Genomic DNA, 16713 nt, shown 5'->3' on the forward strand with positions numbered 1-16713 from the left:
ATATATGATGTGTTCTCCCTGCAACTGATTTTTATTCTAGAAGTATTCTGCATATATATGTGTGTGTGATGGCAGCCAACTTGGAACTTAGAAGAAAAAAGCTATGCTTCTTTGTGTCTGAGCTGCCTTCTTTATGACTGGTATTCTGATGACTGAGGGAGTAATGTTTGGCGTCCCTTTTGCAACAAAATATACATACCTGCCTGATCACAGTTTTTTAAATGCACTTTCCTGTCCTCAATCTGTCGTGGTCACCTCCATCTTCCTTTTTTTCTCTTTCTTGTTTCACAGACTTCCGCCATTTTGATTGACCAGGCCAGGATGATTTACCTCCTGCACATGGGGGCACATGCTGGGCTGCCGAGGTATGCCAGGCTGCATATCCCAAAGCTCAGTATTTAGTTCTTTAATAAAATGATAGTAAACAGGCTAAAAGGTATGTTTTATTGCTAAAGGGACATCGCCGGCCCCTTTCTACAATAAAGACCTGCCTGTTTGCAAATCTTGCAAGCATAACAGTAGTTATGTGTGTATCCATTTGATTAACTGTTATTAAATGCAAGTGTTCATACTACCAGGGAGTGACAAGGGCGCTGTCCATGGACCCCTTAAATGCAGTGTTTTTTCCATGGGGTTTTACTGAATTGTGACTTTAAACACTGGCAAAGGAAACAGATTCTTTAAGGGCAAAAATATTTGCTAAAAAATGTAGCAAACCATAAAAAGTGGCCAAAATAAATTTAGATCTTTATACAAATTTAGTGTTCAGATGTTTTTAATAACTGTACGACATTCCATGTATGTGGTAAATTATTAACTATACAAATGAAAAACTGTTAAGGAGTGTAACCCAAGTGCAAGGTCATCTGATCAATTAAAAGTGAATTAAAAAGAGAACAGGACATAGGTGTACCAAGGAATGTTTATTGAAGTGAGAGGGAATACATTAAGAAAAACACCCACATACATTTTAGGTGGAATGCTGCACTGTTACATTGCATTGAAAGTTAATCTTTCACCCCTTCGTTCCTTCCGGTGTAATAAGTTAGTATAATGTGCTAGACTAAATAGCAAGGGGCTCTACATTTACTTTTCTGTTCTCAGTTTACATACTGAGGGCTCCTAGGTTTAGCTACCCTCTGTATCCATGGGTATATTATTATATTTCTCTTCCCCTCCTATACCCTTGTTACAGCAGAAAAGGAGGAAAGAATTTATATTAATAAAAATTTATATTAAGTGGGGAAAGTTCTCTCTTAGACATGTGTTACACATCAGGTGTCCTCATTGGAACAATTCCCCACTATTTCTGTTTTGATGACAATTTGAAAAAATTGGAATATCCTAACTTTCTATTCCAAAGACAAAGGGGTTGAATTTTCCCAATGGGGACACAGCCAGAATTGATTGGCAATGGCCATAACCCTTTCCTATTGGTACAGTAAAGTTTCTGATGAAACTTTGCAGATGTTACCGGGAATGGAATCATTGCGCCCATCACAGCTGGCGTAGATCTAGAGCTGGGTGTTGTAGGTGGGTGTTCCAGCACAAGGTGCCAACCCTGTCCTGTCTGGTCCCAAATCTGGCCTTGTGCAGACCCTGTTTGGTAGAAAATCACTCCACCGTGCTATGCCTACCCTACATCACTGCTGTCTCTCTCCAAATTATTGTATTTCTAATGCAGTTAATTTTTTTCTGCTTTCATAGTACTGCTTACTGTGTGGTTCCTGAAAACTTGTGGAACCAATCCACTTTTGAATAAGTGGCTACATCTTGCTAAAGGAGTATGTGTATATTAGGAATAAAAATAAAAATGTTTTTTCTTCAAAATAAAACAGCCAAATTTATGGATATGTATCCAAAATATACACATGTAGTAAATAGTCCACATCAATTCACGTCCACAAAATCCACAATAACATTTTAGTGAAAAAAAATCCACAAACCACATGATGTTCATGCATTAGGGTGTCTTTGAATTTCAAATTTTAAAGTTGAGATACATGGTAGCTTCTATATTCTCCTTTAGGAACCACTAAACAAGAAGGAGAAGTAGAAAGTAAACATATATTGATACTTTCCTTTATACAGACCCACATAAATTTGAGGTTTAGAGTTTTATCATGGAAATCTTAGCCAATTCCACTAGTCCTCAACAAAAAAAGTCAGAACTTCAGATATCTATATTTGTTCCCGTCAATGTGCAGAAAGTAATGAAAGGAGCTCAGCATGGAAAGGTACATTTAAAACATCACATGGCTCTTGCTAAATCAGAAGACTAACCTTTAGACAACCCTATTTTGGCATTTCCTTATCTGTGACCTGTACCTGCATGCGGGTGAGGCTTTTCTTGTTTTGGAAATAAGATCCAGTCTATGCTTGCATTTAGACAACTTACTGGAAATTATACACATTTCTTGTAAATGACTAAATGTAAAGTGCAAAATATATGAAAACAAAAAGAGCGTGTACATTTCCAAAATATTTTATTGTTGGTTGCCTGCCCCAGAGATTACTATAGGAGAATAAAGAAAACAAAGAAGGTTGTGGCAAGTATCAAACCTATATTTAGCATATCAACTTGTATGCCATTTGTCAGGTGAAAAACAAAAACAATCATAGTGCATAATACAGATAATAAGAAAAATAGGCTGTCCTATGTGAACCCACATATGAGTATGCCTTCTCCTCTATAAATCAGCTGCCAAAACATATGGTAATATGTAAAAGTGAACAGTGTTTCACCAGTGGGCTTCCTCAGGGTATGTGTAGAGACCATTTGAGCAATATGTAGCAGTGGTGGTTTCTTGTAGTATGAAAACACTCCTTAGGACTAAAATATTTTAATTTAATTTCACTTCTAGCAATAGTGAGTTGGTTTAAAAGCATTACTGACACCTCAAAGTGGCATGAGAATTTCTGCTCCAGATAAAAGAGCTCCGCAGTATACTATTCCTAAAGTGAAACTTGGGTTCCTCTTTTACGAATAAATATTTAGGTTGGTCAATATTTCATGTGAGGGAATAGGGATAAGTAAGTAACACAGAGTATAGTATCTCTATAAGGTCTGTAGCTTCCAAGGCCTTTAAGGACAAATCCCCGAACTTTCACCCTGTTGACATATCATGGCCCTTGGATGGTCCCACCTTAGCTCTCAGTTCTCCAATATTTAAGGCAGATCTATCACCAATATCTTACATGTTATAAATGGGTGGCTCACCCTTGAAGATGTTGGCAACTTGTATCCAATCTGCACCAGGAAGAAGACAGGACAACGACGGGATCAACTGGACTAGGATCATGGAATAACTGATGGCTTTCTACTTAAGTGTAATTTTTTTAAATGAACGTTTCGCTTTAAAGACTTGAAAGCTACCCTTTAAAAAAAAATCATCAAAATAGCCCATGGGCCAGAAATGAACTGAAGCCAAGAAGTGGTTGGCTGTTACCTGTGCCCACACAGGTACCACCTATACAGCCACAGGGATCCAAGGATCACTCCCCTGTGGGGAATCAAGTTCTAGAATAATCTAGAATTCCAAAACTTAATTATTAACACTCAAACTGACCTTGTATAAGGAAAGGTGCTCTACAAATATAGACATATATGTCAAAAAAAACCATGTGAATGTTTATATAAAGGTGAATTACTCATTACCTTTTATTGAAGTTTTTTCGGGCTTACAGACTCATAGTTGGAAATATTTTGGCCTAAGCATGTATAGACTGATTGCCACTGGCCAGGAAATGGTTACAAGAAGCATACTTACCTATCTATTGGAATGGACACTCCCCATTGTTCAATATTTGTGTAGTTTTACTGTGTCAGAAAAACATGATCAATTCAAAAAAGCAGGACAACCTTGGAAAATCAACCAAAGAGCATTCACATCAGATTAACTTGCAGTGAAAAATAGTTTGCCATCTATTTCCCATGAAACCTTCAATGCTGTATTTAACCCAGGGTTCATGCGTTTATTGCCCATTGCCTTCCTTGGTTGAGTAGCACAAATCCTGACATAACCTGACTTTACAGTTCACTGTTTTGGGAGTTTCATGATCAACTCTAAGGAATTATTGTGTTGTTTTGTACGATTCCATTATCTGATCTGTCTTCGAATAATAAATCAGCAGGTTTGCTTTGGTCAAAATTTACTGTGCTTGTTTGCAAACAAAATCCAAGCAATATCACATTGTTTTCAAACTGCAAAAATGCCCTACCTATTAAACTGTAATGTTTTAACTTTAGCTGGGATGACAGATCCCATGATATTTTATATTATGCAGGAAATTGAATCTTTTAAAGAGAGACACTATGACATTAATAGGGATGAGCGAGAATGCCTCTGACATTCTCGCAAAAATTTCCTTAAACTTCCGATGGGTTTGTGAAATTTCGTCAAACCGATTTTGCGGACCCATCGGAAGATTGAGGAAATCATTACAGAAGGATTTCCAAGGCTGCATTCATAAATGCAGCCATGGGAATCCTGTGCCATCCCCGGGCACTAGAGGTTAAATAAAGGCTTACCATCATCTCTAATCTCTATACAAGAACACATACTACAGGGTTGCAAGAGCAATCAGGGGAGCGGAGCTGTCAGCTCCGCTCCCTGATTGCTTTTGCAGGTCCCAAAAAATTTGATCTCAACAGCCGAATTTACAGGCAGTTCTTGTTTACATGTTCAGTAAGCCAGAACGACCCGATTCGAGTTTTAAAATCTCACTCGCTCATCCCTAGACATTAACAAATATTAAATAAAAAACAAATAAAATTTACTCAGGTATACAGGCACAGGCTTCATAAGAGCTTTTATGTCTTTCGCACAAAGGTGGTCAGAGCCCCTGTGATGATGCCTATACTTAAGTGCACATTCTAGAAAACAAGAGTAGTTTCTATGAGTTGTATTTATTATATTATTTTTAGACAGTATTTATATAACACCAACATATTACGCAGGACTTTAAAGAGTGTTATATACAGCTAAGTGTTACAGAGTTAAGTCCACACTCATGTCACTAGCTGTCTTCAAAGGGGCTCACAATCTAATGTTCCTACTTCAGTCATATGTTAATGCCTGTATGTTAACTTTGGGAGGAAGCCAACTAATTTAACTGCTGTTTTTAGAATGTGGGAGAAAACAGGAGTATCCGGAAGAAACCAATGCTAACACGGGGAGAATCTGCAAATTCCATGCAGATAGTATCCTGGCTGAGATTCAAACCTGGGACCTAGAGCTGCAAAGGCCAGAGTGCTAACTTTTGAGCAACCCTGTGGTCCTTTATTTATTTGATAAAGGGGAATCTGGCATAGTATGAAGTCAGAGAGCAACATTTCGTAGGGCCTGTGTTGCTAGCTTCCTGGCATTAACATGTACATTTTGTGTAGACACTGATACTCACCTCTCAAGTATTCCCTGTCTGCTCCTACTTCAAGCTCATCTTGGTGATTCCTGGTATAGGAAGCATGTATATTATTTCAATGGGATAATAATACACAAGGCAGTCCCAAAAACCGAAGTCATTGTATAAAATGTTCAGAGAACATGAACATTCCCTATTAAAACATTAAAATAAGGAGCCAATACATTTCAAGTATCCCATGCTTTTCAATCGCCTACTTTTAATACTTAAGATTATGTTTACATTTTGTAACTCATTTAAACCTTAAACCATCCATAATCCTACCAGCAGTTTAAGAACTGATGTAAAGGGACCTTCGGACCCTCAAAAACCCAGTGTCCCAGTCTATCTGGGCAATCTCACCATCAAAATTCTCACCCTTTAGGGCAGTTTTTTTTTCAGTTGACAAGTCTCTGGGCTTGTATCTCTAGGTGGATTTTCACTGTAGTGCACTTTGCTCACTCAACATCCTAAATAAATATTGTCAAATTGTATTATTTGTTTGATTTGTAGTTATGCTATTGATGACATGTTTCAGGTTGCCTTCAAACCAATAATTTAAACAGGTCTAGACAGTTGCGGATATGCAGTTTGAGTTTGTCTTTTTATGTCTTTGTTAAAAATGTTCTACCCTGTAAACTGTCCTTTCTGCCTTGGGTTTCACCCTTAGCCCACTCTTAGATGCCCAAAGCAGAACAGATCATTCAGGACATTTCCTTGGAGTGAAATTTAAAGTTTGATTTAAGGCCCAATTGCACAGTAACCTTCCTGTTACTGGGAAGATCTGGATAATATCAATATCATTAAAATGTTCAGATAAAATACTCACCTGTCTATACAAATAATTCCCCCACTTGCTAGATAAGCAAGACATTACTTCCTCACTGACAAACATACTGCAGAATGTAAATTACAAATAAAAAAGCTTTTTGCCCTACTGTGTCCTGCATAGTAATCATCCGCTGGTAAATTTTCATCTGTGACTGGATCGTTAGTGTGACCTAAAGCTATGTACACATGCCAGATGATTGTCGCTTGACATGAACAGTCGTGCTTGTCTTGTGCAAAAATTTAACAATTTTACTGTGGTCCCCCTCGGGCACAGATTTTAAAAATATATTTAACCCTTTAAGCTTACCTTTGTGCATACTAACTGGACTTTATGCCTAATAAATAAGACTGTTAGTTAAAAAAAGCATTTAGGCTGACTTAAGAAGAAGTGCAGATACATGCACAAAAATGAACCCTTGATCCAGATCAATATTTATTCACAAACCATTTTTTTATTACTGCTGGTAGACAGTTATTACCAGTAATCAATTTTTACATTACTTTATTGCAATCCCTTGCAATCAGGAGATACTGCTTCTATTGGTGGTTATGTGTTTTATATTCAGGCCAAGAAACCTGAGGTCTACTAATCAAGGTATCTTACCACAAGGTGAAAAAAAGCTAACAAAACAACAATCAAATGAATATGTACAGCAAATTTTTCTGTCTAACGTTCGGATACTCCATATTTATATATATATTATTATGTCCACCTTCTACAGCATTCTTCTATGCTCCAGCTCTCCTTCGTCTCCAGTATTCCATGAATTGTTCTCTTCCGTCTCCAGCATCCTCTATATTGCTTCTCTCTATTATTTTAGTATCCCCCTCTTTTGCTGTTCATCTCCTTCTTTATTGCCCTCCTTTTTGTCTTTCTCCAGAATCTCCCTGTACTTCTGTTCTCATACCTTGTTGGGGATATTGCCCCATATTTTCGGTACACAATTTATGTGGTTTGAAGCAATCATTATGCTTAACAGTTTTTTTAATCCACTATGTTTAGCTTGGGTGGCTGGTCCAAATTACAAATATTTTGGAATTATTATTTTTAAATTATTATTATATTTTAAAACATTTCACCTGTGTGTTTTTTGTGATTTACTTTTTTGTTGGAGTTCTTGCATTGTGCACATTGATTTTTTTCTTTTTCTTAAAATACATTTTCATAAACATCATGATGGGATAATCTTGAATTGTAGTTCTCAACATAAAGCAGATGATTGCAGTGCATACTGTACATTTGAACCCAATAACCTCTCTGCATTCTAGGTTTAGTACTTTGTAATAAAAAGCTAACTTTTATGAAATGTATATTGTCTGCCAATTGTTAATATACTCCATGTAAAAATAGAAGGGGCCAAAAAATATCAATAAACTACAGAAGACGCAGTAAACAATGCAAATCAAGTAGCTGCTGTCAGCTTTCTATAGAACAGAAAGAATTACTGTATGCTGTCGGAAAGCAGTTCCTTTGTTGCTAGGGCAAGATTGATTTTCACGTTGGTTTCATCCCAACCTGTAGGGTGGTCATTAAAAAGGTAAGAAAGGAAAACAGAAGCAGATGGCTTTATTTATTTTGGCGTTCAGTACACAAAGTGATAAAATAAAAGGTCTATTAAACAGACTGACAGAAGATGAGGTGCATTATAACTGCCACAATGGCTCAAAGTATGATACTAAAAATGAAGAGAATAAAATAATACAAGATTTTGTTTACTAACTGAATTTTCAATTATATTTTTTTCACTGTGCCTGTGCTCTTTAGAGAATAGAGTTAGATAGAAAAATGTTTTAAAAATCAGTACACAAAACTGGGTTTAAAGAGTTTGAAATACGCATGAAATTATTAAAATCAAAGAACATTATCATGTTTATATAAGCACATTATGATGTTTATACAACCTTTCTGAAGCTTATTTGATATTGCTTTAAAAAAATGTGCTTTTTTCATATTTTATTTTGCGGACATTTGACCACACAGGCTCCCTATCTGCCGTGTCAAGCGAAGCAAGACAGGGGCAAAGTTGACTATGAAAAGGCAAGAATGTCCTGCCTTGGCATTCTGTACATCCAATAAACAAGCCGGGGGACCCAAACTGACACATATCTGATTATATGCTTGGAATAGACAGAATGCTATAGGAAGGAAGGGGAAATGGCAGATCATCATCAACAAAGGACATTTACCAATTATTTTATGAAAATATTAAAAGTGCTGTTTTCACTTGTCTCCATGCTTCATAAGTGAGAGGATACGCCACCTATATGGGACAGCAAACAGACATATTATAAAATGTAACTGCCCCTCTATAGCCCCAGTACATAAAGTTGACCAGGAAACAGAAATGTTGCTGTGTGCCATTTTGCAGACACATGAAAACAGCATTATCAGTAAATTGTTTGCTTTGGTTCATAACAGCACCGCACAAGAGATATCATAAATCATGGGGGGTAGAAGTTACTGCACTGCAAGACCAAACCCCAGATCAAAGGCTTCCAAAACATCGAATTTATATTGTTTTGTGGTTTAGTTTGACCCTGTGACTGATCGACATATTTGTTCTATAACACAATGGCTGCTCCTTTCATAAAATATTCACAAATTCCTGTCAATGCAGCTTGATTTGGTGCAGTGAAAGTGGATAAATCCAAAACTTCTAATGCTGATCATGTGGAGTCGATCTGGGTAATGCTGCGTAACTCTATGTACATTGCAGAACATATTGTGAAGAGGTAGGTATAATTTGTCTTTTCTGTAATAAACCTCGGCCTGCTTATATTTTTAATTTTAATAATATAATTCCACTTTTAACAGACCTTCTCTCTTCTCATATCTTTCAGATATGAAAAGGTGTTCTGTAGTTTACACAAGATAGCTGATAAGCCTGATAATATTGTTTGAGATAAAAGTTACTTAAGTGCACAAAAAATTACAAGGACAATGGAATTCTGGCACATCTGTAGGAAATATATTTTGTAGATGGAGGAAATGTACTTGAAAATAAAAGCAGCAACCACATCTAAGGACTGCTAAGCCCAAGATATTAATTTTTTGTTATTGGGTTTATAACAAATTAAGATTCCTAAGGTCTTCGAGAAACCATATCATTTGGATATTGGAGTATATTCTGATTCAAGGTTTATACTTCACAGTCCTTGATCATTCAGCAACAAAATCTGGCAAGTAATTTTTCAGGTTATTCAGTTCCCCATATGTGATTAATATCCCAATTTCAATCCTCCGTTCTTTCTCAAAAGCAGTAATTATTAAACTGTCTATAATTTATTGCACACAAAACAGTTCTGTGTCTTGTATTAAATACGTGTTGTAAACACACATTAGCTTTCAACAAAAATTGTATTACCATATGTAATGAGGTTGACATGCTGCTCATGCTTTATGAGCTTTAGGTTAATGCAAGAAAACATCATAGTGGCTACAAAAAAATACTTGTAGGTGGGTCAAATCCCCCACCCTCTACTTGTATCTCTATGGGACATTTGTCTGCGTTAAAGGTAATGTGTGAAGTGTAATGTGCATTGAATTAATTCAGGCCATTTATTTGAATGAGTGATCAAGTTATCACTGAAACCTCATGGCTCTTCTAAACAGACAGTATGGGTGCCACAAATCCTGCAATTAATCACTACTCAAAAAACACTGACCTGAAAAATGTATCTTTTTGTCTGAAATTCCTATCTAAAAATATCATTACATTCTTGGTATGCAAGGCTATTTTCTTAGGGAAATTTCATGTAAATGGTGACAATTTCAAGAATTGCGGAGGCCCAGGAAGCAACATTCTCTAGTATTTACATTAATCAACATCCATATGTGGACTTTCTGCTCAGCGTATTGGTACACACCTATAATATTCACCACCTACACTTTTATGACTCCGAACCATCAATACCAGACCTTTCCTATTTATTGACATCTTCGTTATCTGCACATGCACAAGTACCGTATTTTTCGGACCATTAGACGCTCCGGACTATAAGACGCACCAGGTTTTCCGCACGGGAAAACAAGAAAAAAAAAATTCATTTGATTTCCCCTGAGATCCAGCGTGCGGCACTTGTGCCCGCCCATGAAGGCGGCGCCGATCGGCATTCATGAAATCAATCGGCGCCGCCTTCGTGGGCGGGCACAAGTGCCGCACGCTGGAACACAGGGGAACACAGAGGAGGAACACAGACATTGGCTGCTATCTGCCTCTGTCTGTGTTCCTCCTCTGTGTTTCCCTGAGATCCAGCTTGCGGCACTTGTGCCCGCCCATGAAGGCGGCGCCGATCGGCATTCATGAAATCAATCGGCGCCGCCTTCGTGGGCGAGCACAAGTGCCGCACGCTGGAACACAGGGGAACACAGAGGAGGAACACAGACATTGGCTGCTATCTGCCTCTGTCTGTGTTCCTCCTCTGTGTTTCCCTGAGATCCAGCGTGCGGCACTTGTGCCCGCCCATGAAGGCGGCGCCGATCGGCATTCATGAAATCAATCGGCGCCGCCTTCGTGGGCGGGCACAAGTGCCGCACGCTGGGACACAGGAACACAGAGGAGGACACTGGCTGCGGGGACCGGCGGGGATACAGGTAAGTAAAAGAATATGCATTTGGACCATAAGACGCACCCTGATTTTCCCCCCACTTTAGGGGGGAAAAAAGTGCGTCTTATGGTCCGAAAAATACGGTAATATACCCGCCTTTCATGTGTTGATTGCTTTTATGTGTGTCAGAAACAAATGTACATTTATAGAGGCCAACAGGGCTGCTTTTGGTGATTTCACTACAGTGCTCAGAGGCTAAATTGCATTGCAGTCTATCATTGGAATCTCACTAAAAACATCATTTGCCTGAGGTTTACATTTTTCTCATGTCTGCAGGATGTCTTTTTGCTCCACTTTAGTGCTTTAACTAAAAGTGCATACACACTTCCAATTTTTATCGTTCCAATGGAACGACGAACGATCGATTGGGCAAAAAATCGTTCGTAAAAAAGTAACCAACGACGCCGACGAACGAGGAAACTCGTTGGAAACGAACGACCGGACCGGCGGATCGGATTGGACGACGATCGTTGAACATCGTTCGTGTGTACGTTCGTTCGTTGATCGTCCATGTTCAGAGCATGCGTGATGAACGAAAGTCCGTTCACTTTCCTGTCGTGCACATAGTTCCTCTATCGCTTAAACGATCGTATCTATTGTGTGTACAATATCTACGAACGATCGTGTCGTTACCTCTATGTGCAGGATCGGTGCTATACGATCGTTCGTATATATCGTGCAGGAACGTTCGTCGTTCGTTTTCCGACAATAATTGGAAGTGTGTACGTAGCTTTAGTGCTTTATCATATCTACCAAATTATTGAGATAAGAAAGAGTATTCATGTTAACACAATTCTTGTAGGCAAAGACAGATCCTTTACTCGGCCCCCAGTTTCCTGCAAATTGAAGAACGGAAAAATGTGTTTTAGATGTTGAACTCTATTTGACTGGCTGAAACTTCTATCTTACACCATGAAAAGCTGGCTGTGTGCATTGTTATCCTAGTAAATGATTTATGTACAGGAGGGGAGACTTCATGGTTTTGCAAGGCTAAAGGTAATGTCCTTGTTTCTTTTTTTGCAAAAAATGTTGGCAATAACTTACACAGACCTTAACCAGGCATTATTCTTTGTTTTTAGTGAAAGAACACACTTTAAAGCTTTACTTTGAAAACTGTCAATCAAGCGGGTGTTTTATGCAGGTAGGAACAGGTGATGTCCCTTTTCCAAAAACTGTTCTTGCCTGATCACCACCCAGATGTCCAATTTTAGGGATGTTTGGCAATCCAAGCTTCCCTTGTGCCAGGGCAGAATGAACTCTTGTGTGCCTGCGGAACAGGGACGAGTATGGACTGAGTTTAGTTCTGCTTTAAGGAGAACCTGTCACCAAGGATTCCAGGGAAAAGAATAAAAACATCAAGTGTTTTAAAAGCCTAGCCTTTCTTTTTTTGCATTAACAGTTGTATATTTACTTGAAATGTGTCATTGAACTTTTTCCATATTCGAGCCACCAACCCCCTTATTCCAGGTCATAGCCCTTTTTCTTTTTCTAGGAGTTTCCAAAAATGTTGGCCCAATTAATTTGTTCCTCCGTTTTCCTCACCTTCCCACATAACCTTTCATGTTGCTCACCTATCATATATATATAAAATCAGATTTTTATGGGTTTCACACCACCAGGGACAGCAAACATATTGACAACTGGTAGCATGTATGTGCTAAAATGCTTGTGCAACTGAAATGTTACAGTTTATTACATTGTAAAGAAATTGTAATGACCAGGTTCTGTTTGAACTATTACATAATTGTAATATAATGTTTGCTGAATAATCCCATTAAAATGTATGAATATCCTTGTCATTTTTGCTGTCCTGACTTCTAACATTCAGGGGTCATATTTTTTGCATGAATATTTATATATTTAAAAGTTTCACTTCTGCTGTTCTTTGTAAATTATATCAGCATGAACAACAGAACTGAAACTTGGAGCCTTTCTATTTCTTATCTTCTAAATAACAGAATTGACTTTCTGATAAGATGGTAACATTACAAGTGTAAAAAGAGCAATTACCTGATAAATACACTGAAAATCAGAATAGAACAGAGGTAGTATTTAATTTGGAGAAAGGCAATAATACTGCAATATTTGATAAGTGACGGTCAGCTGGCCTGGTTTTATGGCATAGTGGAAATTATTCAACCATGTCCAATATTCATCAATCAGCATGTCTTAAAGCCACTGCCCCTGATTCATCAATAAAATCCTTGCTCGCTGGAAGCGCGAAAGTACGCGCGGCCATCGATCGCGGATTACCGCGGTCCGGACTCGAGCGTGCGCGTACACTCGCCTCACTACCAGCCGGATTCCTGCCTTCACAATAGGGAGCGCGAATCTGCCAATTAAGGCGATTAGATTTCATCGCCAGTGTAAAGCTGCCGGAGATGTGCGGCTCCGGCAGCGATCTTTTTCAGTTGTTGAATAGTGCGATCGCGTACGATTTCGGATCGCGAATACGAATGCGCGACCGATAATCCGATTCTGCTTGATGAATCAGGGGCACTGTATCAACCTACTAGTAGAAATAATTATTTTTCTTCTTTACCCAATCTTCTTTCGTAATGATTTTCATTTTTTAAGAGGATGAATACATAGGCTGTCATTGCTAAGTTTAAATAGAGTTGTTATAAATAACTAGTATTTTTACATCACTGACATATTATGCAGCACTTTTCAAAGACCATATACATGTGGATAGCTGTCCTCCAAAGGGGCTCCCAATCAGAACACACTCTAAGGCCATTTCTTTGGGGAAAGCCAATTCACCTAACCGCATGTTTTGAGAGGAAACCCACATAAACATGGGGGGAACATAAAAGTTACCTGCACATCCTGGCTGAGCCAACCATGCAGCTGTTGAGAGGTTGTTATTCGAAGGCTTTACTATTTATTGAGTTACAAATATGCCTCCCAGAAGCTTTGACTTCATTGCAAACATATTTGTTCCAAGTCAGAGACTCATGATGGCATGGCCGACAGGCAGCATGAAACTATATCCAGAACTGAGGAAGGCAAGTCAGGGGTGGACAGATTGATTTGAGTGTCATCTGCATACAGATGATACTGTAAGCCTAAGGAGGATTTCCAAGTGAGATGGTATATGAAGTCACGAAGTAGATCAGAGGGGATTGGGTCAAGTGGAGATAGGACGGTGAGAGATGATGAGAGAAGAGACAAAAACTTGTCCAAACTAACATGGCTGAATGAGATAATGATTTACAGGTTGAAGGGATGGATGTGGTAGTAGTCGTACAGTGAACAGAGACATCACTTCTGATTTTGTTTCAATCAGTTTTATTAAGTTTTCAGATAAAAAAAAAAGGTAACAGGTAAACATAACAAAAAGAATCAGGTATACATCACATACATCATAACAAACATAACATTGTAGGCTTCGAATTAACAGACATAAAATACCAAAGAGCTGCAGATACCCAAAAAAAAAATATGACAAAAAAAAAAAAAAAACATAACAGTTCTAAAGGGACCATATAGCACATATTAAACCTGTACAAGAACAGCTACATATCTGCTAGCGGAAGCGTATGGCATAGGGTGTAAACCAATATTCTTAAACAACAGATAAAATAAACACACAGACACATATAACAAATCAGCTCAGGGGAGAAGGGGGGGTGGGAGGGGGGAAAATGCCAAGCGGTACAAAAATAAAAGAGATATATATTAACCCTCAATACTGGGGTTGTGATCCAGCCTGTAAGCCTGGACACTAAATAAAATATGTGCGGAATCGGGAAGAGTCTTTAAACCAGTCCCAAATGGACCAGGTAATTCTAAATTGTTCCATTCTATCATCATCTTCGGCGACCAACATCTCCATATGGCGGATTTTTTCAAGTTCGGAGACCCAATTGGCTATAGAAGGAGCAGCAGATTGCTTCCACAATCTCGGAATAGTGGCCCTTGCTGCCATAAGAAAATGACGTAGGACCCCACCTTTGATGCTTTTGAGCGAACCCGGAACCATGGATAAAAGAACTATATGGGGAGTATTGGTTATGGAGGACCCAGTACTGTCATTATACACCTGAATAATCGTGTCCCAAAATCGATATATAAGCGGACACTCCCACCATATATGAAGCATCGTCCCCTTTTGTAAGTGGCATAGCCAACAACGATCAGATTGTGTGGGGGAGATTCTATGGAGATCCACCGGGCAATAATACCACCTGTACAGAATTTTGTAATTAACCTCTTGAGCTCTACAGGTTAAGGCCAACTTATGCATTAGGGTAAATGATTTTTCCCAATCATCCGCAGTTATGAGACCATTCAATTCCCTCTCCCAATATCTAGTCTATATAGGTGCAGAGGGCTCAGAGTCCAGAGCAAGTAGCTCGTACAACCTGGACAAAACATGAGAGGGGCGGTCAGGAGAGCCAACCAGCTGCTCAAAAGCTGTTAAACTTCTATATAGGAGTGACAAGTCAGGAATTGAAGCTACAAATGATGATAGTTGCCTGTATGAAAGCCAAGAAAGCAGCTTGCTTCTGTTTGGGAGATCCAGGGAGGCCAGTGGGGGAACCCGTCCGTTATGTAATATACTCCTAAGATGACGGCTGTCCGAGGCGGACCACGATAAAAATTAGGAGGTTCGCATTGCCGGGGGGAACGCTGGATTATCAAACAGCGGTGTCATGGGTCCTGGATTCGAGGACAATTTGCCTGCTCTGAGGAGGATATCCCAAACATGTAATAAATCCACTGTAAGTGGGAGTAGAGGGTCGGCCGTTTGTAGCAAGGACCGGTCCACCCATGGCAGGGACCAGAGGCTAACTGGAGATAGGCAATCTTCCAGCTGTACCCATTCCTTCATCTCCCTGTTGTGAAACCAGTCTATCAAACGCACTAAAATCGACGCTCTATAATAGGAAATAACATCCGGAGCCCCTGCACCTCCTCTACTTTTGGCCTTGGACAGGGTACTAAATGCCAGTCTAGGGCGTTTCTTGTGCCATATAAATTTTAAAAATAACCTATGAATTTTACGAAGATATGCAGTTGGCAAGAATATGGGGACCGATTGAAAAAGATATACCAGTTTGGGGATTATATCCATCTTAAGAGTCTTTATACGGGCGAACCAGGAGAGAGGCAAAGAATCATATTTCTGAAGGTCAGATTGAAGTTTACTATACATTGAGGAATAATAAAGGGAGAACAATTTGGAGGGATCCGATGGGACCATTATACCCCGGTATTTAATGGCACCAGAACAAATCCGGAAAGGCACATTAGAACACATAGCTGACATTTGAGAAGAGTCCAAGGTAACATTAAGATTTTCAGATTTGGAATAATTGACCTTGAAATTACTATGTATACCAAATTCATCAAGTTCCTTCAGGATGGAAGGTATCGTGACATGAGGGGATTTTATCTATATCAAGAGGTCATCTGTGTATAAAGAAATTTTATAATGTGTATCACCCACCTGGATCCCTTTTACATCTGGATTGTGGCGCAAGGCCACAGCCAAATGTTCCATGATTAAGGCATAAAGTAAAGGGGAGAGAGGGCACCCCTGCCTCGTGCCATTCTTGATTTGAAAAGAATCGGAGAGAGTGCCAATAACCCGCACCCGAGCTCTGGGTGTAGAGTACAGCGCTGCAATTCTAGAAACCATGCAGGGTCCCATGCCCACCTGACGTAACGCCGAGTACATAAACTGCCAACCAACCCTGTCAAAGGCTTTTTCAGCGTCTATTGACAGTAAGCACACAGGGGTGCCTGAGGATTTAGCAAACTGGGTCAGCAGGAGAGTCCTAATAGTATTAAGACTGGCTTCCCTTCCATAGATAAACCCTGTTTGATCATTATGGATCAATGATGGCATATGTGGGGACAACC

The sequence above is a fragment of the Pyxicephalus adspersus genome, chromosome 11 (genome assembly GCF_032062135.1).
Source record: "Pyxicephalus adspersus chromosome 11, UCB_Pads_2.0, whole genome shotgun sequence".
In the NCBI taxonomy this organism is placed as follows: domain Eukaryota; kingdom Metazoa; phylum Chordata; class Amphibia; order Anura; family Pyxicephalidae; genus Pyxicephalus; species Pyxicephalus adspersus.